Consider the following 25,773-nt stretch of genomic DNA (forward strand, 5'->3'; position numbering starts at 1 on the left):
AGTCTGCCAACCACACCAACCGTAAATGTTGGGGTGATAAAACAAGCCGGCAAGCTCACAGCCGAAGACTCTGGCAAAAGCCCTCAGAACAAGGACGATGAGGAGCCCCGTAGGCCGAACAGTGGAGGCCAAAAACCGTTCCCTCCTGAGGTCAAGACAGTGAACATGATCTATGCCACCTATATACCAAGAAAGGAGAGGAAGCGCGCGCTATGAGATGTTTACACCATCGAGCCCGTAGCGCCAAAGTTTAACCCATGGTCGGCTTGCCCGATCACCTTCGACCGTGGGGACCACCCGACTAGTATCCGTCATGGAGGATCAGCGGCCCAGGTACTCAACCCCATTGTCGATGGGTATCACCTCACAAGAGTCCTTATGGACAGAGGCAGTAGCCTCAATCTGATTTATGCAGACATAGTGAGGGAAATGGGGATCGATCCGTCGAGAATCAAACCCAATAACACCACCTTCAAGGGGGTTATTCTAGGCATAAAGGCCCATTGCTCAGGCACGGTGACCCTAGAAGTGGTATTCGGCTTGCCAGACAACTTCCGCAGCAAAAAATTGATCTTTGATATTGCCCCCGTTCTGAAGTGGCTACCATGCCCTCCTTGGTCGAATGGCCTTTGCCAAATTCAATGCCGTCCTGCATTACACATACCTTAAACTAAAGATGCCTGGTCCTTCAGGAGTCATAACGATCAATGGCAACATGGAGCGCTCACTTTGGACCGAGGAACATACTGCGACACTGGTAGCCGAAGACCAAGCCATTGCCAACGGGCCTAGGTATTAGCCCGTCGTAAAGGCTAGAGATACAACTAAAAGGGCTCGAGCCCAATCCCCGTCATGGGATCCCGCCTGCATTCATCGCAAATAGGGCCACGCACCCCATGGAACGCCCAACATAGTCGCGCTCTACGTGCCTCATCAGCACACCTTCGTGCTGAAGATACCATGGGTAGCTATGAGGCCTATATCAAATAACAACACCACATGTTCGGCTGAACCGAACTATGGGACTACCGCGTCCTCGGATGACAACAGGTATGGCTCCGGACTCGCCCAACATCAAGCTGTGATGATACGGCCACCTCTCAGAGTTCCTATTCAAGCCCCCCCCTCGCCGACATGCGTTTTTTCTACACGAACGTCCCCCTGACCGAGCAAAAGCAAAGCCGTAGATGTGCAGCAGGGCACAGTTGAGGCTTCGCCCACGCATCAAGGCCCTGTGTAAACCTTTCTCAGTGAAATTTTCTTTTCTTACTCATTATAAACGCCTTGGCAGTTTGAATTGTATGGATAGACGTCTAGAGCTTATGGAAAATAAAAAACACCTTTTACGGTGTTCGGGCATCCGTATTCTCTAGCCCCCTTTCCCTTGTCCTTTTTCCGCTCTTCGAACAGCTTGGCATGCACACATTGTGTAACAAATACAAATCGGTTAATTGACCAGGAGCCTGATCTCCTCATCAACTCCACTTACCAAGTCTGACACCACTTTTCGCTGTGTGTTTGGCGTCTCAGATATTGCATTATATGCATCAGTCCCGAACTATGTCTTGGGTCAATAGTTGGGTTTCCCAACTCCTGTGTTTACCTTCTTACGTTCCACATGTTTGGCTAAGAAGGTAAAGGGAGAACCCCTATTATTGTACTTCTGGCTTGCCTAGCTAAGCACCTTAGGGGAGAAAGCCAAAAACTGACCATCATAGTAAGCGTGAATTGGTCAGCAATCTGACGACCAGTGTTGAACTCAAAAATCATTGGCGATTTATCCGTGTCACACGCAGGGTTCATCCTAGTAGAAACCACGTTATTACAAAGGCATGCCTCGGCTACCCCGTACATCACAAAGCACTGGGAGCTAGTAATTAGCTCCCGCATTCAAGCTCCTATGGCTAGGTGAAAGCACAATAAAGCCATATAGTCTGATTGCCTAGTCTCTCTCACGCACTACCACCTTCGGGCACCGAGACGTCAGCTAAGGGTAGCAGTGCGGAGATGAAACACCCCTCATAATATTCACTTGGGGGCTGAAGCCGTCGGCCGGTAACTTTCAGAATAAACAAACGGCCGCATAGGAGTCAAAATAAAATCACCATAGTACAAAACATGCAAACGGGCTGCATTATAAAGCACAAGTTTTAGTTGACAACTTAATACAATCAGCCAATGATTATATCTTTGGAACACTGGCCCTCTATCGCCCGAGCACCATCCATAACTTGTGTGAAGTACAGTTCAGGGCGACGAAGCTCTTTTCCAACCGGCGGGGGACCAGTGGTCATGTCCATTGGCTTGATATTAGGCCAATGAACCATGGTCTTCGCAAAGCCCAGCCTAGCTCCCTCGAGGCATGCAGAACGCTTCACTACATCAATCTGGGGCGACGCATCATGCAACTTCTGCACCAGGCCAAAGTAGCTACTCAGAATCGGCTCTGAGGGCCACAGCTGGACACAAAGGTCCTTCATGGCCGGCCCAGCCATACGGTGCGGCTCCATTAGCTGCTTCATCTAGTTGCTGAGGAGGGGAGGATGTTCGGGCACCTGGAACTGAGCCCAGAACAGCCGCCGCTCGGTGTCCCATTCCCGCTTGGCGTAGTGCTTCGTCGCATCCACCACATTCCTTAGAAGCTCAGCGAAAATGCTCGCGGTGCCCCAGACCCGCATCAGCAATGCAAACCGGTTGCTGCCAAAAACACTCTGCAATAAGTATGGCTTACCATCTGCGATATGCCTCACTTTGCCGAGCTCCTCTTGGGCACCTTGCACTTTGGTCCTGGCCTCCGGAGCTCTTTTCCACCTTGGATAGCTTAGAGGACTGCTCTTTCTGATTCTACTCAAGGTCCTCACATTTCGTGATGGCATCCTTGAGCTCCAGTTGCACTTCAGCCACTCAAGCCTCATGCTTCTCACTGGTGGTATTCATCGTCTCGAGTTTGGCCACCACCTTTTCGGCAGCCGCTTTCTTTTTGGCTGCCTCGGCCTCGGCCTTGTTCAGCGTAGCCTTAAGGCCCTCGACTTGCCCAGCGGCAGCTGCAGTCAACAAACACCATGCGCTCAACATACAATCCAAAATGTAACTGTTCGATGGTGTTAACTATGCACTTTGATTGGAGCTTACCTTGCGCCTCATCAAGTCGTTTGTTAACAAGGTCAAGCTCTCCATTGGAGCATTTAATCTTCCGACCCATCTCCTCCAGTGCTGCAGCATTAGTAGCCTCCGCCAAGGACGATGCCTGCAATATCAAATCAATTATGACGCCTCAGCTCCTTCCTCAACGATATTTGATCCTCTGTGAGGTTTTTTGCAATCCTCACAGAGTCTCGGGGGATGTTATGCACAAGGCCTGCTCAAACTCCAGTTAAAAACTAAATCTGTTCTACAGGGAAAGAGAATTACTTGACTCACCTTGAAGCATATTAAAAGGCCTTTCACATCATCGCTCAGTCAGGTGTTAACGGACCGAACACCTTGTCAAACCACACCCATAAGGGTGCGGTGTTCGGCGATGATGATGGAGCTGTTCACCAACTCCTCCATCACATCCGGCCAGCCTGCCACCGCCCGGTTGTTCGGCACAGGCGGCGGGACCTTGGCTCCCCCTCTGCTAGAAGGCGAGATCGGCACCTCTATGAGCCTTGGGGGATCCAGTGTGGCTGGTTGGGAGGGCCCGACAGTCTGGACTCCCCTCCCATTGAGGGAGTCCTGGATTAGGGGGTCTCCGGATAGCCGGACTATATACTTTGGCCGGACTGTTGGACTATGAAGATACAAGACTAAAGACTTCGCCCCGTGTCCGGATGGGACTCTCCTTTGCGTGGAACGCAAGCTTGGCTATTCGGATATGTAGATCTCCTTCTCTGTAACCGACTCTGTGTAACCCTAGCCCCCTCTGGTGTCTATATAAACCGAAGGGTTTAGTCCGTAGGACAACAACAATCATGATCATAGGCTAGCTTCTAGGGTTTAGCCTCTACGATCTCGTGGTAGGTCAACTCTTGTAATACTCATATCATCAAGATCAATCAAGCAGGAAGTAGGGTATTACCTCCATCGAGAGGGCCCGAACCTGGGTAAACATCGTGTCCCTAGCCTCCTGTTACCATTAGCCTTAGACGCACAGTTCGGGACCCCCTACCCGAGATCCGCCGGTTTTGACACCGACATTGGTGCTTTCATTGAGAGTTCCACTGTGCCGGCGCGATAAGGTTTGATGGCTCGCCTTTTTGTCAAGGACAACATCACCTCTGGAGGAACCCTGGCTATAGGCCAGACCCTCCGGCTGGGCGGCTTCGTCATGACCGCCCGATCGGCCTCCACACCGACGAAGACTTCTCAGGTCATCAAGACTTCCAGGATCCGAACTTAGAATCGGGCAGTGGGCCAGCAAAATTGGGCAACATCTTGGAGTCCGAGCTTCCGTGCTCGGAAACTCCTCCGCCCCTGGGTTTCAGATCGGGTCAGGGTTTGGACTTAAATCTACCCACCCACTCAGATACAAGTGATCTTTCCCACATTAGACAAGAGCCCCAAGAGACAGTACAACACTTCCAGGCCAGATTCTTCCTTGTAATGAACAAGGTCAAGGACTCTCGCGAGGAAGACGCAATCTCATTCTTCTGCACAAACTATACGGACAAGGGAATTCTCAACGCCATAAGTCGCCGTGAGATAATACACTTCGCTGACTTGGCGGCCTTAGTAGAGAAGTACTGCATGATGGAAAGCGCCTGGAAAACCCAAACAAAATTCCGGGATCCTCCAGCTCTCACCAAAACCCTCGTCCGAACCAAAAGGGTGCGCTCCCGTAAGCCACCCAATCCAATCACAAAGAAGCCAAAGCCCCTCACTGGGCGTGGAACAGTACTGGAGGGATGGCTTAACGGGCCATGCAAAATTCACAGTACACCGGATAATATACCAACACACAGCCTTAGAGCATGTTGGGTACTCCGGCAGGTGGCCAAGAGCGGCGAGGACCTCCTCATTAATAATGCCATAGAGCTCCATCCCACGGAGGATAACAGTACAGTACTGACAGTCTTTGAGACTTTCGCCTCAAACAATCGGCGTAAGCGAGCATTCCGCAACCTTGCTGAAGTCTGCCATGTTGCAGCAAAAAATCCATGGAACGACATGGCTATAACTTTCAATGCCAGTGACGAACCTAAATTCCGAATAGTTCGGGCACCATCCGCATTATTTCTTAGTCCAATTATGGACGGGTTCCGGCTTACTAAAGTGCTCATGGAGGACGGCAATGGATTAAACCTCATTTACGAGGAGACTCTTAACAAGATGGAAATAGACAATAGCCGCATTGAGCAAAGCAGCACGACCTTCAGGGCAATCATCCCTAGTCGGGAGGCACGATGTGCGGGAAAATTCACACTTGATGTGGTATTCGGCACGCCAGAGAATTATAGGTCAGAAGAAATCATATTCCAAGTGGCTCCGTTAAGTAGCGGATGCCACGCCCTTTTAGGGCGGGATGCATTCACGAGCTTTCAAGCTATACCCCATTACGGGTACATGAAGCTCAAGATGCCCGGGCCCAATGGAATCATCACTCTAGCTAGTGATCCGGACATAGCACTCCGCGCTGAAAACAAAACCGCCGCACTAGCCCTTGAGGCATTATCTGAAGCCCTCGCAGCTGAGGAACTAACCGTGCTATGCTCCACAGTGGACAAGGACGATGTGATACTCGACAAACGACCCAAATCCACCTCTTTCGAACCAGCGGATGAAATAGTCAAATTCCAGGTCCACCCAACGGACCGTACAAAGACAGCATCAATTGGGACACAACTGAACCCCACAATAGACGCCGCACTACGAGAATTCTTGCGCGAGAATTGGGACATCTTCGCCTGGCATCCTTCAGACATGCCAGGTATCCCACATAGGCTGGCCGAGCATAGCCTAAACATACAAAAGGGATACAAGCTGGTCAAGCAGACTCTTCGGCGCTTTTCAAAACCCAAGCAACAAGCCATGGGAGAAGAACTAGCCAAGTTACCCGAGGCCGGATTCATCAGAGAAATAAAACATCCGGACTGGCTAGCAAACCTGGTGATGGTACCAAAGAAGGACAAATCCTGGCGCCTATGCGTCGACTTCAAGGACCTTAAAAAGGCTTGCCCAAAGGATCCCTTCCCACTACCCCGCATTGATCAAATAATTGATGCTACCGTAGGACACGACTCACTGTGTTTCCTCGACGCATAATCCAGATACCACCAAATCAAGATGGCGGAGTCCGACCAAGCCGCAATGGCATTCATTACTCCATACGGCCCCTTCCGTTTCAACACCATGCCTTTCGGTCTCAAAAACGTCGGTGCAACCTATCAGCGCATGATTCAGACATGCTTGGAAACACAAATCGTTAAAATAGTGGAGGCATACGTAGACGACGTGGTCATCAAGACCAGACACGTCGAATCCTTAATAGACGACTTGAGACTTACGTTCGACAATCTTCGAACATATGACATCAAGCTCAATCCAGAAAAATGCATCTTCGGCGTACCAGCCGGAAAGCTCTTGGGCTTCACTGTTTCCAATAGAGGAATTGAAGCGAATCCGGCTAAAATCCGAGCTCTGTCACATTTGGCTACCCCAATAGACCTCAAGCAAATCTAGAAATTAACTGGATGCATGGCTGCCTTAAGCCGCTTTATCTCCCGACTAGGAGAAAAGGCATTACCTCTCTATCGCCTTCTTCGACGCACCGACCACTTCGAGTGGACGGATGCGGTTATGACCAGGCTGGAAGAAATAAAGTCCATCTTGGCCAGCAACCCAATCCTTGCCGCACCAAGTATTGGTGAACCCATGCTGTTATATATAGTTGCTACACATCAGGTTGTAAGCGCAGCGCTCGTCATCGAACGAGAGACGGACAGACATAGATTCCCACTTCAAAAGCTGGTATACTATGTATCCACTATCCTAACTCCATGCAAATCACGGTACCGGAATTATCAAAAGATAGCATACACGGTCTTCATGGCATCTCAAAATCTACGATACTACTTTGAAGAGTGTTAAATCACGGTGGCCTCCGAAGTACCACTCAATGACATAATAAATAACCGCGATGCTACGGGCCGGATTGCCAAATGGGATATCGAGCTCCTCCCGTTCGACATAACATACAAACCATGGCGAGTCATTAAGTCGCAAGTACTGGCCGACTTCATCGCTGAATGGACGGAAGCCGAACTCCCTAAAGAGTACGGCGCATACTCCAATTGGATCATGCACTTTGATGGCTCTAAGATGCTGGATGGTCTAGGGGCGGGCATTGTCCTGACATCCCCCACAGGAGATACAGTCCAATATGTACTTCAAATACTATACACAGATTCCAACAATGCAGCCGAATATGAGGCTCTGTTGCACGGTCTTCGGATGACAGTCTCCATGGGCATCCAACGCCTAGAAGTGCGCGGGGATTCGAACCTTGCAATATCTCAAATAAATGGAGACTTTGACACCAAGGACCCAAAAATGGCGGCCTACCGCAATGCCGTTCTTAAAATGTTAGCTCGGTCGAGGGGCTCGAATTCCACCTTGTGGTAAGAGAGAACAATCAAGCGGCGGATATTCTCGCCCGCATTGGCGCTAAGCGTGACCCCGTCCCACCTAACATCTTCCTGGAAAAGCTGTTCAAGCCATCCGTGGTATGGGAAGGGGAGACAGGCCATTTCAGTTCGGATCCGAAGACAATCCTAGACTCCGAACACTCTGACATAATCGGAGGCTCTGCCACCGAAATAACACCGTCGGCCCATGAGATCATGGCTATAATCGCCTCGTGGACTGAACCCTTCTTAACCTACCTAAATAGGCAAGAACTCTCTAAGGATCAAAATGAGGCACGTTGCATTGTGCGGTGCTCTAAAGCCTACAAAGTCCACAAGGGAGAGCTTTACAAGAAAAGCGCGAGTGGAGTGCTCCAAAGGTGCATCTCCGAAGAGGAAGGATGACAACTTTTGGCAGAAATTCATGCCGTACTTGGCGGCCATCATGCCGCAGCTCGGGCCCTTGTAAACAAGGCCTTCCGCACAGGTTTCTACTGGCCGACAGCCCGAGCAAACACACAGGACCTCATCCAACATTGCGTCAGTTGCCAGCTTTTTGCCAACCAAAGCCATATGCCACCTACCACTCTCCAAACAATCCCCATAACTTGGCCCTTTGCGGTCTGGGGGCTCGATATGGTTGGACCCCTTAAAGGAGGAAGCCATAAGAAAGAAATACATGTTGGTCATGGTGGATAAATTCACCAAATGGGTAGAGGCCAAGCCAGTTAAAACGGCCGAATCCGGACCAATGATAGACTTTATATCTGGAGTCGTACACCGTTACAGTGTCCCCCATAGCATCATCACTGATAACGGCTCCAACTTTATAGCCGATGAGGTGAAAACATGGTGCAGCAAGATGGGCATTAAGCTAGATTATGCCTCTGTCTATCACCCACAAACAAACGGTCAAGTCGAACGAGCTAATGGTCTTATTATGAGCGGCATCAGACCCAGACTAGTGCGATCCTTGAAGGAATCAGATTTGCACTGGGTCGAGGAGCTTGACACCGTACTATGGGGGCTGCGGACCACGCCCAATCGTACCACCGGATACACACCATTATTCATGGTGTACGGCGCCAAGGCAGTACTACCCTGCGATATCATTCATGACTCACCTCGAGTGCGCATGTGCAAAGAGAGAGAAGCCGAGCTAGATCGGCAGGACAGTTTAGATGCCCTAGAGGAGGAGCGGAATGTCGCGAAGGCCCGTTCCGCATTTTATCAGCAGCAGAGAAGTACGGGCCAAAACATATAACATTGGCGAACTCGTTCTACGCCTACCGGAGAAGAAAAAGGACAAGCTCAAGCCCAAGTGGGAGGGTCCCTTCATCAATGACAAAGTTCTCACCGGAGGAGCGTACCGTCTGCATGATGCATCAGATAATCGACTCGAGCCAAACACATGGAACGCGGCCAGACTCCGAAGATTCTACGCCTAGTGACGGACTCTGTGTTTGTCTCCTCACCTTCGTTTTTCCTTTTTTATGTACATATATCTTATTTCTCTCTCTTCTATATATATAGCTTTAAAAGCTTCAAGTATGCTTTGACCGCACACTCCTGCCACACTATGCGTGCTCAATATACCTGGGCTTCATGCCAACCACATATGCGTAATTTCTCCATATGTGCCTTTTTTCACCATTATATGCATCGATATGACTTAAGTTTTGGCCAAGCTGGGTTGCCTGGCTCTTGTGTTTATGCCCTACTTCTCGTTAATTCGGCTAGGGCATAAGGGGAGCACCTCTACGATTGTTACTGCCGGGTCAGCCAGATGTGTACCTCAGACTTGGTGAAGCCGAAAGCTAGCATTCTTAAGGGAATATTCGGTCGGTGAACAAAATATGTCTTTTACTTATTACAATACATGCCCCCAGATGTTTATATTCTGTGACATTTTTCACAGTTCGGACATGCACATTAATGCATGCATACCCAGGGAAAGGAACCCTTAACGGAACTATTCTCCCTGGAAGATGTTTCTTACTACCCATGTAATATAACATAGCTAGTTGGGTACTTGTCTGTTCAAGCACTTATGACCCCTACGCCTGGTTTCCACGCATACCCCGGTTTTTACATAACTACGCGGGTATTTGGATACACTCCGGACTATCGGGTCCAGAGGTTGAAGCGAAAAGGTCGGCCAAGACAAATGATTTACAATCCGGCTAGGGACAAAATATGTGCTTCGAAGTATAAAAGCCACTTAGACTGACTAAATTCTTCTTCTATACCACCCAACAGGCTGTCTAGCCTACAATCCTGTTGGGAATACTTTGCGGCTAAAGCTACCTGGTCATATACCAGACTAACGGGAATCTCTGCCCCATCTGTCCCTACAGGTCCAACCTCAGCCATATGGTTCGGGTCAGCCTTTGTGTATCGCATCTTCACCATGGCCCAGGCTTCCCTTGCACCTTGTCGGCAGGCCGATACCTTCGATAATCGGAAACGCCGCCGCGGTCCCTTGAGCATCTCCACAAGCTCTCCCATGCCTCTGGGCAGGGATGCGGAAGGCCACAAGGCCTGGGCAATACCTTGCATCACCTGCCAAACTTGCTCGTGCAGTTGTGAGAGTTCTTGGAGAAGATCGCCTGCAGATCCGGGCATCTCCTCTCCGGGACGACCTGTCAGCATACCTACAGATATAATTCTATTAGCGTGTTTCTTCGCCGAACTGTTTAAAGGTTTGTTCAAGCACTTACTAAAAATGTCGCGTCGAAGCCGCTTATTCTCCTTCACAGAGTCAGCAAGCTGGCCCCGGACATCCTTCAATTCAACGTCCAGCCGGGTCTTCGCGTCCTGGAGATCATTCTTCTCCCGTATAACTTTTTTAAGCGCATGCTCGCCAGCCTTGAGCTGTCGTTGAGCATGAGGGTCATCCTCTGATACGATCTCCGGATTACCTCCGGGATTGTCTGCAGAATCTATTGTTAGATCTGCATGCATGCCGAATACCAAACTAGTATATGTCAGTACATTCTTTTTGATCAAGACAAAAGTTACCAGACGAGGCTTTCTTGGACTCCTCCATTCCGGCAACTGCGGCCCGTAGTTGGGCTCTGCACTCTTCCAGCTCTTTAGACAACTGGGTATTCTTCTCTGTAATAACCTATGCACATAATTGATCCTTAAATCAGTTGTGCCAACTGTTTCAAGTCTCAGGGGCTACTAATATACGTACTTATCAAATTTTCTTACCTGTATATCCTTTACATACTGGTCCGTAGCTCTGGCAAGGCCATCTTGAGCAGCTCGGATGTACGTGTCCCCTGAGTTGAAGGCATTGAACACCTCTTCAGAGAAATTAGGGTCGCGTAATGTGGCCCGTCGGCGCTTGTGATTCATGGCGCTCTCCACTTCAGAGTTCGTAACGGTAAATCTATCCGCGTCCTCTATTGGAGGGTTGTCTGGCTTTGGCCCCGCGGTAACCTCCACCCTAGTGTCCGGCTTTGGAGTCCGGCTGGTGGAGGCGTGACCCGCGGGCTCTTCGAATGTAGTCCGACGAGTGCCTTTTCTGCTGTGGAGCCACGGACATTATTATATTTCAAAGGACGATAATTGCATAGCAGGTTTCTTAATCATACCTCCGCGACAGTGTCTCGGTCCTGACCGCCTTCCTTTTAGACCTACCTGGCTTTGGGGCTCCTTGTTGACAAGTCACCTCGGGTTCGGCGTGGCATTCTGATGACCTTCCCTGTATAGCGCAGTCCAAGCACGGTGGGTAAGGTGCAAAGAAGGTATCCTTCTTGTGAATTGGGACTCCGGTTATACTTACATGCGATGCAGGGAGTAGACCAGGATAATCAGCTATGATGGCCACCAAGGCACCATCACAACTTAACTGATAAAAGTTCCTGTCGATGAGATCCACAAATGTGTCCGGATCTTCTTCAAGTCCGGGGTCAAGGGCCCTGTCGGGGTCCTCTGGCTATGGAGACGGGCCGTGGAGACGGGCTGTGAACCTCCCTCATGGCTCTTCGCAGTTCCTGCTAGGAATTAGCGAGGTAAATATATGTGATAAGGAATGCGGGAAAAGGCTGGAATGAAAGGTGGCAGCTCACCCAGCTTGGGGGCTTGTACATGGAGAATCCATCCCTTGGTTTAATCCGGATGAACTCCTCTTCTTCTCCTTTGAACAAGTCGGACAATATTTTTTCCAGAGCGGTGGCGGAGTCTGGACCTTTACGGCCGCAGTGGGTGGCGTCGTCTTCTCCATTGAAGTGCCACATGGGTTTCCCCCGATACTGAAGTGGCTGCACCACCCGCATTATGCATATTGACATAACTTCAATAATTGTCAGTCCTGATCTGGCCAGTGTCTTTATCCTGTCCATCAGGAAAAGGACCTCTCTGTTATCTTCCTCCTGGGGGCTCCGTGGGCGCCAGCTGAGGCATTTCTTCAACGGGGCATTGGTAAACTCAGGAAGGCCCATTCGAATAGGGTCCGGAAGGGGGACGTCCTCCATATAAAACCACGCCGAAGGCCAGTCTTCGGATGTCTTCTTCGGAGTACCGGACAAGTATCTAGTCCCGGCGATGCGCCATATTTCGGCTCCGCCCACTTGATATATTGACCCCTCCTGAGTACGGGGTACGAGGCAAAATAGCCTCTTCCATAGCTCGAAATGAGCTTCGCAACCCAGAAAGAGCTTGTAGAAGGCGACATAGCCAGCGATGTGCAAGATGGAGGCGGGGGTAAAGTGATGCAGCTGGAGGCCATAAAACTCTAGGAGCCCACAGAGGAACGGATGGATTGGAAATCCGAGTCCCCTCAGCAGAAACGGGACAATGCATACCCGCTCCCCCTTGGATGGATTGGGAAAACTCTCCGCTTGCTCCCCGCCATTATAGGTGGCAAGTCCGGCTCGGACGGGGACCATGTATGCGGGCAGGAGAAACCCCTGGGTCTGCAACTCTACCAATCGTCTATGAGGAACAGAACACCTCTCCCAGTCGCCTGGCTTAGTGCTATGGGAGCGAGAGGAGGAGCTGCGACGACCGGCCATGTTGGAATGGATTCTTCCGGGCGCGCTCTGATGGATGCTCGCGGGGGGATGGATGGTGTGATTTGGATCTAAGGATCCCCGTCTCTTTAAATAAGAATATTTACTTACATGGTCAAGGTGGAAAATGTAAAAATCCCCCAACTTCTCGCATTCGCTCGACACGTGGAGATGGCCATTATTGCAGCACAGAAGCCGAGGAGTGCAATATTGATGGGAAGCCGAACACGGCTCGTTACAACAGGTACTCTGGAGAATTTGGAGAAGAACCCGTCTTGCAATGCCGAAGATAATCTGCGCACCGGACTCATTGTCATTGAAGCCTTGTTCAGGGGCTACTGAGGGAGTCCTGGATTAGGGGGTATCCGGACAGCCGGACTATATACTTTGGCCGGACTGTTGGACTATGAAGATACAAGACTGAAGACTTCGCATCGTGTCCGGATGGGACTCTCCTTTGCATGGAAGGCAAGCTTGTCTATTCAGATATGTAGATCTCCTTCTCTAAAACCGACTCTGTGTAACCCTAGCCCCCTCCGGTGTCTATATAAACCGGAGAGTTTAGTCCGTAGGACAACAACAATCATAATCATAGGCTAGTTTCTAGGGTTTAGCCTCTATGAACTCATGGTAGATCAACTCTTGTAATACTCATATCATCAAGATCAATCAAGCAGGAAGTAGGGTATTACCTCCATCGAGAGGGCCCGAACCTGGGTAAACATCGTGTCCCCAGCCTCCTGTTACCATTAGCCTTAGATGCCCAGTTCGGGACCCCCTACCTTAGATCCGCCGGTTTTGACACCGACACCCGTGTCCACCACGAGGGACGCATCCTCCTGGTCTTTGGTGACTGTCGGTGTCAAAACCGGCGGATCTCGGGTAGGGGGTCCCGAACTGTGCGTCTAGGCGGATGGTAACAGGAGACAAGGGACACAATGTTTTACCCAGGTTCGGGCCCTCTTGATGGAGGTAAAACCCTACGTCCTGCTTGATTGATATTGATGATGTGGGTATTACAAGAGTAGATCTACCACGAGATCAAGGAGGCTAAACCCTAGAAGCTAGCCTATGGTATGATTGTTGTTCATCCTACGGACTAAAGCCATCCGGTTTATATAGACACCGGAGAGGGCTAGGGTTACACAGAGTCAATTACAATGGTAGGAGATCTACATATCCGTATTACCATGCTTGCCTTCCACGCCAAGGAAAGTCCCATCCGAACACGGGACGAAGTCTTCAATCTTGTATCTTCATAGTCTTGGAGTCCGGCCGACGATGATAGTTCGGCTGTCCGGACACCCCCTAGTCCGGGACTCCCTCAGTAGCCCTTGAACCAGGCTTCAATGACGACGAGTCCGGCGCGCATGTTGTCTTTGGCATTGCAAGGCGGGTTCCTCCTCCGAATATTTTATAGAAGATTATGAACACCAGGATAGTGTCCGGCTCTGCAAAATAAATTCCATATACCACCATAGAGAGAATAATATTTACACAAGTTTGATCTGCTGACGTATTTTGTGGCGTGGCGTCATACCTCGAATCGTTTTTATTATACCACCTCTATGCGTTTAGCGAAGCGGTTTCCTTGGCACGTCCTGTCGAAGCAGAGATCGTGTTCCCCTTATCCCGGGATTCTCATCAATACGGACGTGGGTAACCCAACCGCACCATTGATTGCGGCGCTTGGGAGATAAGCGAGTTTTATCAGGCTAGTGGGGACACATGGTTTCGTACGCCCATATAAGGGGATAAAGATCCACCCTTTTACCTACGCCTTCTTCCTCCTTTGCCTATCCATCTCTACGAACTCGAGCTCCAGCGCCCAAGTCCGCACATCTCACCTCAACCTTCTCCAACTATGTCCGGAGCGGGAGGCAAGTGGATGGCCTCCTCCGTTACGGAGGGGCATATCCAGAAGCTGCGCAGCGCCGGATACCTGTCCAGCGACATTGCGCACCGGCTCTCCGACGAGGGGGAGCTCATCCCCACCCCCAGGCCCCATGAGAGGGTAGTATTTCTTTCCCATTTCCTCTGCGGACTGGGCTTCCCACTCCATCCCTTTGTCCGGGGGCTCATGTTCTACTACGGCCTGGATTTCCATGATCTGGCCCCGAATTTCATCCTCAATATCTCGGCGTTTATCGTCGTGTGTGAGGCCTTCCTCTGCATCAAGCCCCACTTCGGCTTGTGGCTCAAGACCTTCAGTGTCAAGCCGAAGGTTGTGAAGGGCAACCAAGCAGAGTGCGGAGGCGCCATGGTGGGCAAGATGCCCAACGTTACTTGGCTTGAGGGCACCTTCGTGGAAACCATTAAGGGGTGGCAATCGGGGTGGTTCTATATCACCGAGCCGCGTGACCTTGAATGGGAAACGACCCCCGAATTCAAATCTGGCATCCCCATACGGCTCACCTCCTGGAAGGAGAGTGGCCGGATATGGGGCGATTCGGAGGAGCTGACCGGACTTCAAGCCTGCATCCAAAAGCTAGTGAAAAAGAAGCTCAAGCTTGTCAACGTAGTCCAGGTCATGCTCATCCGCTAGATTCTCCCGTGCCAACAACGGGACTTCAATATGTGGGAGTTCGATCCGGCGCAGCACCAGACTTTGAGCGGGCTCTTCGACACTACGTACGAAGAGGCCTGGAGGGTGCTGTTTAAGGGCGCCGAGGCTCCCGCATCCGCCACCAAAGATCGTGGATTCAGCTCGCAGCGTCCGGCTAGCGAGGTAAGCAATTTTGCCCTTTACGGGATGCTTGTTTTCCATAGTTTGAATCTATGCGGGATCTAAACTCCCTCTCCTTTGACAGGACTGGATGAAGAAGGCCGAGCAGACTATCTGTCCGGCCCCTTTGCCAGAAGACCCAACGGACGCCCGCTTAACTGGGCTCCTGGCTCCGGCACCCCATGTGGTGCCGGAGAAGAAGGCCAAGAAGAAGGCCACGGGCACTCGAAAGAGTTCCCGTTTTCAGGTGTCATCGGACGATGACACCGAGGCGGACTCCTCCCACGAAGGCGAGGAGGAGAAGAAAGAGGCCTCTCCCCCAGCAGGGGGAGGGAAGAAAAGGAAGGCCTCCCCAACGAGGGAGGCCGAAGGGTCCAAGAAGGGAAGGACTCTTCCCCCGGACTGCTCTGCCAACGCCACCGATGATGACGAGGATTGGCCTCCAAGGGCCAAGCCCCTGGCGAGATCGTAAGTATCCGGACTCCCGAATAACTTCATGATTTTTATTTTCGCCACATGGTGTCTTTCTAATGCCGCATACAACCCTGCAGTCCGCCCAAGGAGGATCTTCCCGCTTCATCGAGCGGGTCCTTGGGTGCGTCGGATATGGATTCCCTTCCGACCGCCTCCTCCCCTCGTGATGCAGACGATGCCGAGGTGGGATCCCGGGAAGGGACCCGCCAGGAGGAGGAGGCCCCGGAGGTGCCGCAGGGCAACCTCCCAGACTTTGCACCGGACTCCACACCGGAACCTATAGTGGCTCCGGAGTCCGGCGGGCGGCCCCTTCGTAAGAAGGGCAAGACCGTGACACCGGTGGCCTCCGTCCAACCGGAGGCGCCGGATAGCTTGCTGGAGGCGCTCAACAGCGCTTCCATTGAAGAGGAACACCGCACCGTCATGGGTGCGGTGATTCAGAAGGTTCAGCTCGCCAAGAGCGGGCTGACCGAAGCCTGCAGCAGCCTTCTAACAGGCTTTGAGGTAAGAATTGTGATATATGTAAAATAGTACCGCATAGACAGTAGCCCCTGATGCTTCATTCGGCGTTCGGAAAGAAAAGCCGGACTGAGGATCTAAAAAGGTATACGCAGGAGTCATAAAAATATGTCAATATGGGATTACAGGCTGTGCTGCTGACCTCTGCCGCACTGACTGTGGAGGTCAATACTTTGAAGCAAAGCCTCGAGCGGTCCGAGAACGAGCTCGGCCGTGCCAAGAAGCAACTCAAGGACAAGGAAGGTGAGTAACACCTTACTAAAATTGTACCTTACAGAAAAGGATTTGGTTGCAAGAAAAATGATAAGGATAACATGGGTATTGCAGGGGCCACGAACAAGGTGGCGACCCTGAAGGAGGCGGTGGCCATGGCCGAACGCAACGCGGCCGCGGAGCGCACCGAACGAGAGAAGCAGGAGGCGCGGGTGGCGGAGGTACAGCAAGAGCTCCAGGTTCTCGTGGAAAAACATGAGAGTTTGGGGCGCGACTCGAAGACTCGAGAGTCCGAGCTTGCATCGGCTCTTGAGAGTGACAAAGCCGCTAAGGCCGAAGCCTACAAGGCCCTCCAAGAAATCGAGGCGTTGAAGAAAATAGCGGCGGGTAAGGCATTTTTCATGCAAAGTAAGCATGTGAGTGTGAATTACCTGTCACTTACCCGAATTCGGAGCTCTCTAGGAGCGTTCGCAGATCTGCCCTGCAGCATGTCCGATGTTGCCGCTTTCTACAGGGCCGAGGAGGGGAGCTCGATGGAGAAGGTCTTCTGGTCTCAGTATGCTGAGGCCGGTCATCCGGTGCCCCTTAGCGACCAGCTGAAGCAGTTGGTCGAGCTCCACAAGGTGGCCGAACAGGCCATGAAGGGCCTCGTAGTTCGGCTGTGGCCCAAGGAGGCCATGCTTGGGAGCTACTTCGGCCTGGTGCGGCGGCTGGTGGATGCGTGTCCATGGGTTGAAGTCATCAAGCACTCCGCCTGTATTGAAGGTGCCCGTCGGGCCCTTGCCCGCGCAAAGGTGCAATGGCGCAAGATGGATGCTGAGAAGCTTGTGACGGACGCGCCACCGCCGGGCAAGGAGTATCGCACGCCCGAGATGTATTATAAGAGTGTCCTGAAGGGTGCCCGCATTATTGCGGGTGAGTGCTCCAAAGATGTAATATTTGAGTAGACTCGCATTTGGTTATCCTGTGCGCTGAAAACTTTGTTCATATGCGCTAAGCAACGCTTGTTAATTTAAAATATTACCTTTCGTGCGGCCGTTTATCAAATCTGAGAGATGGCAAGTCGCCGGCTTCAGCCCCCATGCCACGAGTGCTGGGGTGTTTGGGATAAATTTGAGCACTCTTGTTCCCATTTTTGGGTCCATCTAGGGAGGCGCTCAACACAACGAATGAGGCAACCGGACTTATAATGCTTGAACACTCTCACTTAGCCATAGAATTCTATAATTTTAAATTTCGGCGAAGCCCCTAGTCTTTGGAAGGCCGAATTTGGGGCGCTATCCACGCCTGGGCCGGACAAAGCCGGTTGCTCACTCTAAGTGGCATAAGTCTTTAGGGACTCGAAATAAAAAAAACCTCTCGAACAGCGACCGACTCTCACCTCATCATGACGGTCAGTTTTAGCTTTCTCCACTGAGGCACTCGCCCAGCTCAACCGGGGCGCAATCACAGTGGTTCTCCCAGTGCTACCTTAGCCGATACAATGGAACGTAAGGTACGAAAACATGGGAGCCGGGCAAACCCAACTATTGACCCAAGACATGATTCGGAGCCGATGCATATAATGCTATAAGTTCGGGGTGCCGCACTTGTGAAAGTGTTCAGACTTATCACACCATGATGTGGGAAACATAAGCCCCTGGTGTTATTTAGCCGTACCAAAGTGTACGGATGCAACATGTCATAAATGAACATATGTATAATAAAGAAATGCAATTATGGGCAAAAAGGTGCATTGTTTATTCAAGTAATACTGCTGTGAATGCAGAACGATACAAATAGTGCGATAAGCAAGGGATGAGACTATTAAACATGTCCCCCTCCAGGGGTAGGCTGCGGGATAGTGTATAAAACAGATTTAATGCTCGTAATAGAGACCACTTGGATATTCGTTGTAGCCTTTCTCCTTCCCTGGCTATTGCATCGTGAGTTTGGCAGGTCTACTGCCGGACAGGGCCTCTGATGAACGGAGTCCCGTGGGTAAAAAAAAGAAAAAAAAAGAATGACACACTTGAGAGCCCCTGGTGTGGTTAAGCCGCATTCTGGGCCTATCGTGGTCGTGCCCCTCCCCCTATGCCCATGGTAATAATGGTGTACGTGAAGGGCCAGTCTTGCAATTTTGCAGGGGCTGGGGATGGGGCCGCATTGCTATGCGTGCTCGGAACGCGCCGGGTGGTCTTGTTGTAGGTTACTCCGGGCGCGTTTAGCCGTGTCCGGTCGCTTAACGGCCGGACTCGAGAATTGCCTTAAGAGGCTGCACTGTACTTCTGCCGCGAGAGCCGCTGTATGTTCCTCCATTCGGAGAGAGTGTTCAGTGTTTCCGTTGACCGTGATGACTCCTCGAGGGCCTGGCATCTTGAGCTTGAGGTACGCATAGTGCGGCACCGCGTTGAACTTTGCAAACGTGGTACGTCCGAGCAGAGCATGATAACCGCTGCGGAACAGAACTATGTCGAAGATTAACTCCTCGCTCCGGAAGTTATCTGGGGATCCGAAGACCACTTCCAGTGTAACTGAGCCTGTACAATTGGCCTCTACAACTGGTATGATGCCTTTAAAGGTCGTCTTTGTAGGTTTAATCCTTGAGGGTTCTATGCCCATTTTGCACACTGTATCCTGATAAAGCAGGTTCAGGCTACTGCCGCCGTCCATCAGGACTCTGGTGAGGTGAAATCCATCGACGATTGGGTCTAGCACCAATGCGGCGAATCTGCCGTGGCGGATGCTGGTGGGGTGGTACCTTCGATCAAAAGTGATCGGGCAAGAGGACAATGGGTTGAACTTCGGGGCGACTGGCTCCATCGCGTATACATCCCTAAGTGCACGCTTCCGCTCCCTCTTGGGTATGTGGGTTGCGTATATCATGTTCACTGTCCGTACTTGTGGGGGGAAACCCTTCTATCCTCTATTGTTCGGCGGTCGGGTCTCTTCCTCGTCATCGCTATGCAGCCCCTTGTCGTTGTTTTCGGCAATTAACTTGCCTGCCTGCTTGAATACCCAACAGTCCCTGTTGGTGTGGTTAGCTGGCTTGTCGGGGGTGCCGTGTATCTGGCACGAGCGATCGAGTATTCGGTCCAAATTGGACGGACCCGGAGTAGTTCTTTTGAATGGCTTTTTCCACTGACCAGATTTAGAGCCTCTAAATCCGGCATTGACTGCCGTATCCTCATTATTGTCGCCGTTAATGCGGCGTTTGTTCTTGTTGCGACGCGATCTGCCATTGTGGTCCTTGATATCCGGACCGCCAGAATTTTTTCTGAGGTTGTTGCTGCGGGCTAGCCAGCTGTCTTCTCCCGCGCAGAAGCGGGTCATGAGGGATGTGAGGGCTGCCATGGATTTCAGCTTTTCCTGCCCCAGGTGCCAGGCAAGCCACTCGTCACGGATGTTATGTTTGAAGGCCGCGAGGGCCTCTGCATCCGGACAGTCGACGATTTGATTTTTCTTAGTTAAGAACCGTGTCCAGAATTGTCTGGCCGATTCGTCTGGCTGCTGAATTATGTGGCTTAGGTCGTCAGCGTCTAGTGGTCGCACATATGTGCCCTGGAAGTTATCAAGGAATGCAGCTTCCAGGTCCTCCCAACTCCCAATTGATTCTGCCAGTAACCTGTTGAGCCAATGCCGAGCTGGTCCTTTAAGCTTGAGTGGGAGGTATTTGATGGCGTGGAGATCATCACCACGGGCCATGTGGATATGAAGGAGATAGTCTTCGATCCAAACCGCGGGGTCCGTTGTGCCATCATAAGATTCAATATTCACGGGTTTAAACCCTTCGGGGATTTGATGATCCATTACTTCATCTGTGAAGCATAGTGGGTGTGCGGCGCCTCTGTATTGGGCTATATCATGACGAAGCTCAAAAGAGTTTTGTCTAATGTGTTCGGCCTGGCCGGACTTGCTTTGTCCGGCGCGACGGTTGTCGTCACGTATCATGGGGCGCCCCTGCGATCCGTAGATCGATCTTGATTGTCTTGCCTTATCCTCCAATATATCTCGCAAGTCCGGAGCGTTCCCCTGTGGTCTTGTGCTTTTCGAGCGACGCCGGGGTACGGTTCTAATGGAGGGCCTAGAGGCCTCTCTGTCACGGCCACGGGGTGGCCGGTCAGCCGTATCATGCTCTGGTGATGCGCGTTTATATGCCTCCTCCTCTAATTGGGGTAGCAGCTTGCGTTTGGGGTAGCTTTTGGAGGGGCGTTCGAGCTCATGCTCTTCGGCCGCAAGGACTTCAGTCCATCTGTCGGCTAGCAGATCTTGATCAGCTCTAAGATGTTGCTGCTTTTTCTTGAGGCTGTTTGCCGTGGCCATAAGCCTGCGTTTAAAACGCTCTTGTTCGGCGGGATCCTCAGGCATGACAAATTCATCGTCGTCGAGGCTTTCCTCATCTCCAGAGGGAGGCATGTAATTATCATCCTCTACCTCTTCATCTGCCGCTCTCTCGTGAGGGCTGGCGTCTCCGTCCTCCTGTGCTGAATCTTGTTGCAGGGGGTTGTCTTCGGCACTGTCTGGCGTGTTATTATCTCCGGTGCCGGAATCTCCATTCTTGCTTTGGCGGGATTTAGAGCGGCGCCGCTGACGCCGGCGTTTGGGCTGTTTATTGGAGGGGTCATCCTCCTTTGTTCCTCCACCATTCCCATCCTTTGGGATAACCACCATGTATATGTCATATGATGAGGTGGCTTTCCAGTGCCCAGTAGGCGCTGGTTCTTGGTCGTCTCCAGCATCGTCGTCCATACTGTCGATGTCTTCGGAGTCGAAGTCTAGCATGTCGGTTAGATCATCGACAGTGGCTACTAAGTGGGTGGTGGGTGGCTTTTGAATTTCTTCGTTGTCCGCATCCCAACCGTCCTGACCGCAGTCCGGCCAGGGCTCTCCTGATAACGAGAGATACTTTAGAGAACTCAAGATGTCGCCAAAAGGTGAGTGTTGAAAGATGTCCGCAGCGGTGAACTCCATGATCGGAGCCCAATCGGATTCGGTTGAAGGGGGCGCGGGAGGCTCGGAGTCCGGCGAGGAGTCAGGCACCTCGGAGTCACGAGCTTCACAAGGGACAAGGCCAGTGTTCGGCTCCATCGCCGTAGAGGTTGCAGCCCCCAAGGCGGTGTCTAGCCACCCGTCCTCGATCTGCGCAGCCGGCTCCGAATCGAGGGTCGAAGCGGGCTCGTGTGCGGCCTCCAAGGCACTGTACGACTGTAGAGCTAAATCATGCCCATCGTGACAGTGCGGCGCACTCGGCTGTGGCTCGAATCCATCGAAGATCAAGTCTCCGCGGATGTCAGCCGTGAAGTTCAAACTTCCAAATCTGACCTGACGGCCAGGGGCGTAGCTTTCGATCTGCTCCAGATGGCCAAGAGAATTGGCCCGCAATGCGAAGCCGCCGAATACGAAGATCTGTTCGGGGAGAAAAGTCTCACCCTGGACTGCATCGTTGTTGATGATCGAAGAAGCCATCGAGCCTATCGGTGATGACACAGAGGAACTCCCAATGAAAGCACCAATGTCGGTGTCAAAACCGGCGGATCTCGGGTAGGGGGTCCTGAACTGTGCGTCTAGGCGGATGGTAACAGGAGACGAGGGACACAATGTTTTACCCAGGTTCGGGCCCTCTTGATGGAGGTAAAACCCTACGTCCTGCTTGATTGATATTGATGATGTGGGTATTACAAGAGTAGATCTACCACGAGATCAAGGAGGCTAAACCCTAGAAGCTAGCCTATGGTATGATTGTTGTTCGTCCTACGGACTAAAGCCATCCGATTTATATAGACACCGGAGAGGGCTAGGGTTACACAGAGTCGGTTACAATGGTAGGAGATCTACATATCCGTATTGCCATGCTTGCCATCCACGCCAAGGAAAGTCCCATACGGACACGGGACGAAGTCTTCAATCTTGTATCTTCATAGTCTTGGAGTCCGGCCGATGATGATAGTTCGGCTGTCCGGACACCCCCTAGTCCGGGACTCCCTCAGTGACCGAGGCATCGGCCTCGGCCATGATCTTGTCACCAACCTCCCCTGTGTTTGGACAGGGAGGGATCCTTCGGGACAGCACCTCCCCAGTCTCTTCAAGGACCAAGGGAAGAGCAGAGCACGATGCCGATCCGCTGTCCGCTAACTTAGCAGGCAAAGAGGTCCCCTCCGGGGTTGTCTCGGCAGGGTGGCCGCGCGGCGGGCTATTATGTCAAGCGACCACCTTCTATCAATAAGGGACTAGTAGAAATGAGGTGAGTAATAAATGTTGAGGTTCATACCTCATTGCGGGGAGCTTGACCGTGAGGTCCTTCTCTAGGACCTCTTCGGATGTTGTGGACTCCTCACCGGAGTTCGAACTATCGGGCAGGACCAACTTGGGTCTGCACTGTCTTTTCTGGGCCCAAGGAGGTTGTTCCTCCTCGGAGTCCTCAGATGTCGCCTTCTTTTTGTAATGAGAGGAGGCGCTTTCCTCCTCCTCATCTTCCTCCTCCCCGTCTGCGGCATCTCTGGCCTTGGTGTCTGGACGACCTCTTCGACGGAGACCTTCCCTGGCCTCCGCTGATCTTTCTTATTCTTTCCCTTCCTCTCCGACGCCTGATGAACCACAAGTATAGGGGATCAATCGTAGTCCTTTTGATAAGTAAGAGTGTCTAACCCAACAAGGAGCAAAAGGAAATGACAAGTGGTTTTCAGCAAGGTATTCTCTGCAAGCACTAAAATTATAAGTAACGAGTAGTTTGATATCAAGATAAAATTTGTAATGAGCAAGTAACGATAATGGTAACAAAAGTGCAGCAAGATAGCCCAATACTTTTGAGGCAAATGACAGGCCAAAACTGTCTCTCATAATAAGCAAAGCATTCTTGAGGGTACACGGGAATTTCACCTAGTCACTTTCATCATGTTGGTTTGATTTGTGTTCGCTACTTTGATAATTTGATATGTAGGTGGACCAGTGCTTAGGTGTTGTTTTTACTTGAACAAACCTCCTACTTATGATTAACCCCCTCGCAAGCATCCGCAACTACGAGAAAAGTATTAAGATAAAATCTAACCATAGCATTAAACTTTTGGATCTGAATTAGTCTGTTACGAAGTAGCGCATAAACTAGGGTTTTAAGTTTTTGTCACTCTCGCAACCCATCATCTAATAACTACTCCATAATGCATTCCCTTAGGACCTAATAAGGTGAAGTGTCATGTAGTCGACGTTCACATGACACCACTAAGGGAATCACAACATACATATCATCAAAATATCGAACACATATCAAGTTCACATGATTACTTGCAACAAGATTTCTCTCATGACCTCAAGAACAAAAGTAACCACTCACAAATGATAATCAGGCTCAAGATCAGAGGGGTATTAAGTAGCATAATGGATCTGAACATATAATATTCCACCAAATAAACCATATAGTAATCAACTACAAGAGGTAATCAACACTACAAGTCACCCACAAGCACCAATCTAAGGTTCCGGTACAAAGATTGAACACAGGAGATGAACTAGAGTTTGCGAGGAGATGGTGCTATTGAAGATGTTGATGGAGATTTCCTTCCCCAAGATGGGAGAGCTATTGGTGATGATGATGACGATGATTTCCCCCCTTTGGGAGGGAAGTTCCCCCAGCGAAATCGCTCCGCCGAAGGACAAAAGTGCTCCTGCCCAAGTTCCACCTCGAGACAGCGGCACTTCGTCCTGAAAGTCCTCTCCTGATTTTTTCTAGGTCAAAATGACTTATATACCAGAAGATGGGCACCAGAGGTGGGCCGAGGAGGGCACAACCCACCAGGGCGCGCCCGGGCTCCCTAGCGCGCCCAGGTGGGTTGTGCCCACCTGGTGGCCCCCCTCTGGTAGTTATTTGCTGCAATAATTCTTAAATATTCCATAAAAAATCTTTGTGAAGTTTCAGCTTATTTGGAGTTGTGCAGAATAGGTAGCTCTGATGTGCTTTTTCAGGTGCAGAATTCCAGTTGCCGGTATTCTCCCTCTTTGTGTAAACCTTGCATATTATGAGAGAAAAGGCACTAGAATTACTCCCAAAAGCATTATTATGCATACAAACATTATAAATAACAGTAGCAAAACATGATGTAAAATGGACGTATCAACTCCCCAAGCTTAGACCTCACTTGTCCTCAAGCGAAAAAACAAAATCGAAAAACATGTCCACGTGCTTAGAGAGAGAGGTGTCGATAAAAACAAAATACGGACATAGAAGCATCATGCGCATTATTATAACAGCAAGGAACTTAAACATAGAGTTTTTATCACATAACTTTTATCATATAGCTTGTCTCATATAACTTCTTATGAACAAGTAACAATTCATCACAACATTGAAGTATAAAGCATAAACCTTAATGAAAACCAACAAACTATGTTCTCAACCAACTTTGCAACTACAATTCATCATATTTTCAGGAAGGGTCGCATGTCGGAGCCTTTAGGCAAGTCCAGATACTCAACCATCATATAATCTTCTATCATTGCTAACACTCACGGCGTACCCATGAACAAAAAGTTTCAACCAGACACATAGAAAGATATGGGGCTTATAGTTTCGCCACCAAACATACTCACCTCAAGGGTGATGTCAACAATAATAACTCATGCCTACTCATATTCAGCTAGATATATGTGCCTAGATCTTTCCTCACCACATGATGCTTACCAAAGGAGAAACTATAAAAAGGAATACGGGAGAAAACTTTGACTCTGCATAAAAGTAAAAGAAAGGCCCTTCGCAGAGGGAAGCAGAGGTTGCCATGCGCTTATTTATTTGTATGCCAAATCCCTTAATGCAAAAGAACGTCATGTTATATTGCCCCTTATGATAGCAACCTTTATTATGCAGTCTATCGCTTTTATTCTTTGCCGTCACAAGTTCGTACAACGCTCAACTTTCTCTTACACTAAATGATCCAACACATTTAGAAGCAATTTTTATTGCCTTATTGCATCGATGACAACTTACTTGAAGGATCTTACTCAATCGATAGGTGGGTATGGTGGCTCTCGAAATAAGATTTGGGTTAAGGGTTTTTGGATGCACAAGTAGTATGTCTACTTAGTGCGGAGTTTTTGGCTAGAAAAGATATTGGGCAAGCACCACATGTTAAAGTATCTATGACAGTATAACTTCTATATGAATATGAATAAACAAAAGTCATTACATTGTCTTCCTTGTCCAACGTCAACTATTTTGACACAAAATATTTAATGGGGGCTCACAATCATA

This window comes from Triticum aestivum, chromosome 7B, assembly GCF_018294505.1.
Source record: "Triticum aestivum cultivar Chinese Spring chromosome 7B, IWGSC CS RefSeq v2.1, whole genome shotgun sequence".
NCBI lineage: Eukaryota > Viridiplantae > Streptophyta > Magnoliopsida > Poales > Poaceae > Triticum > Triticum aestivum.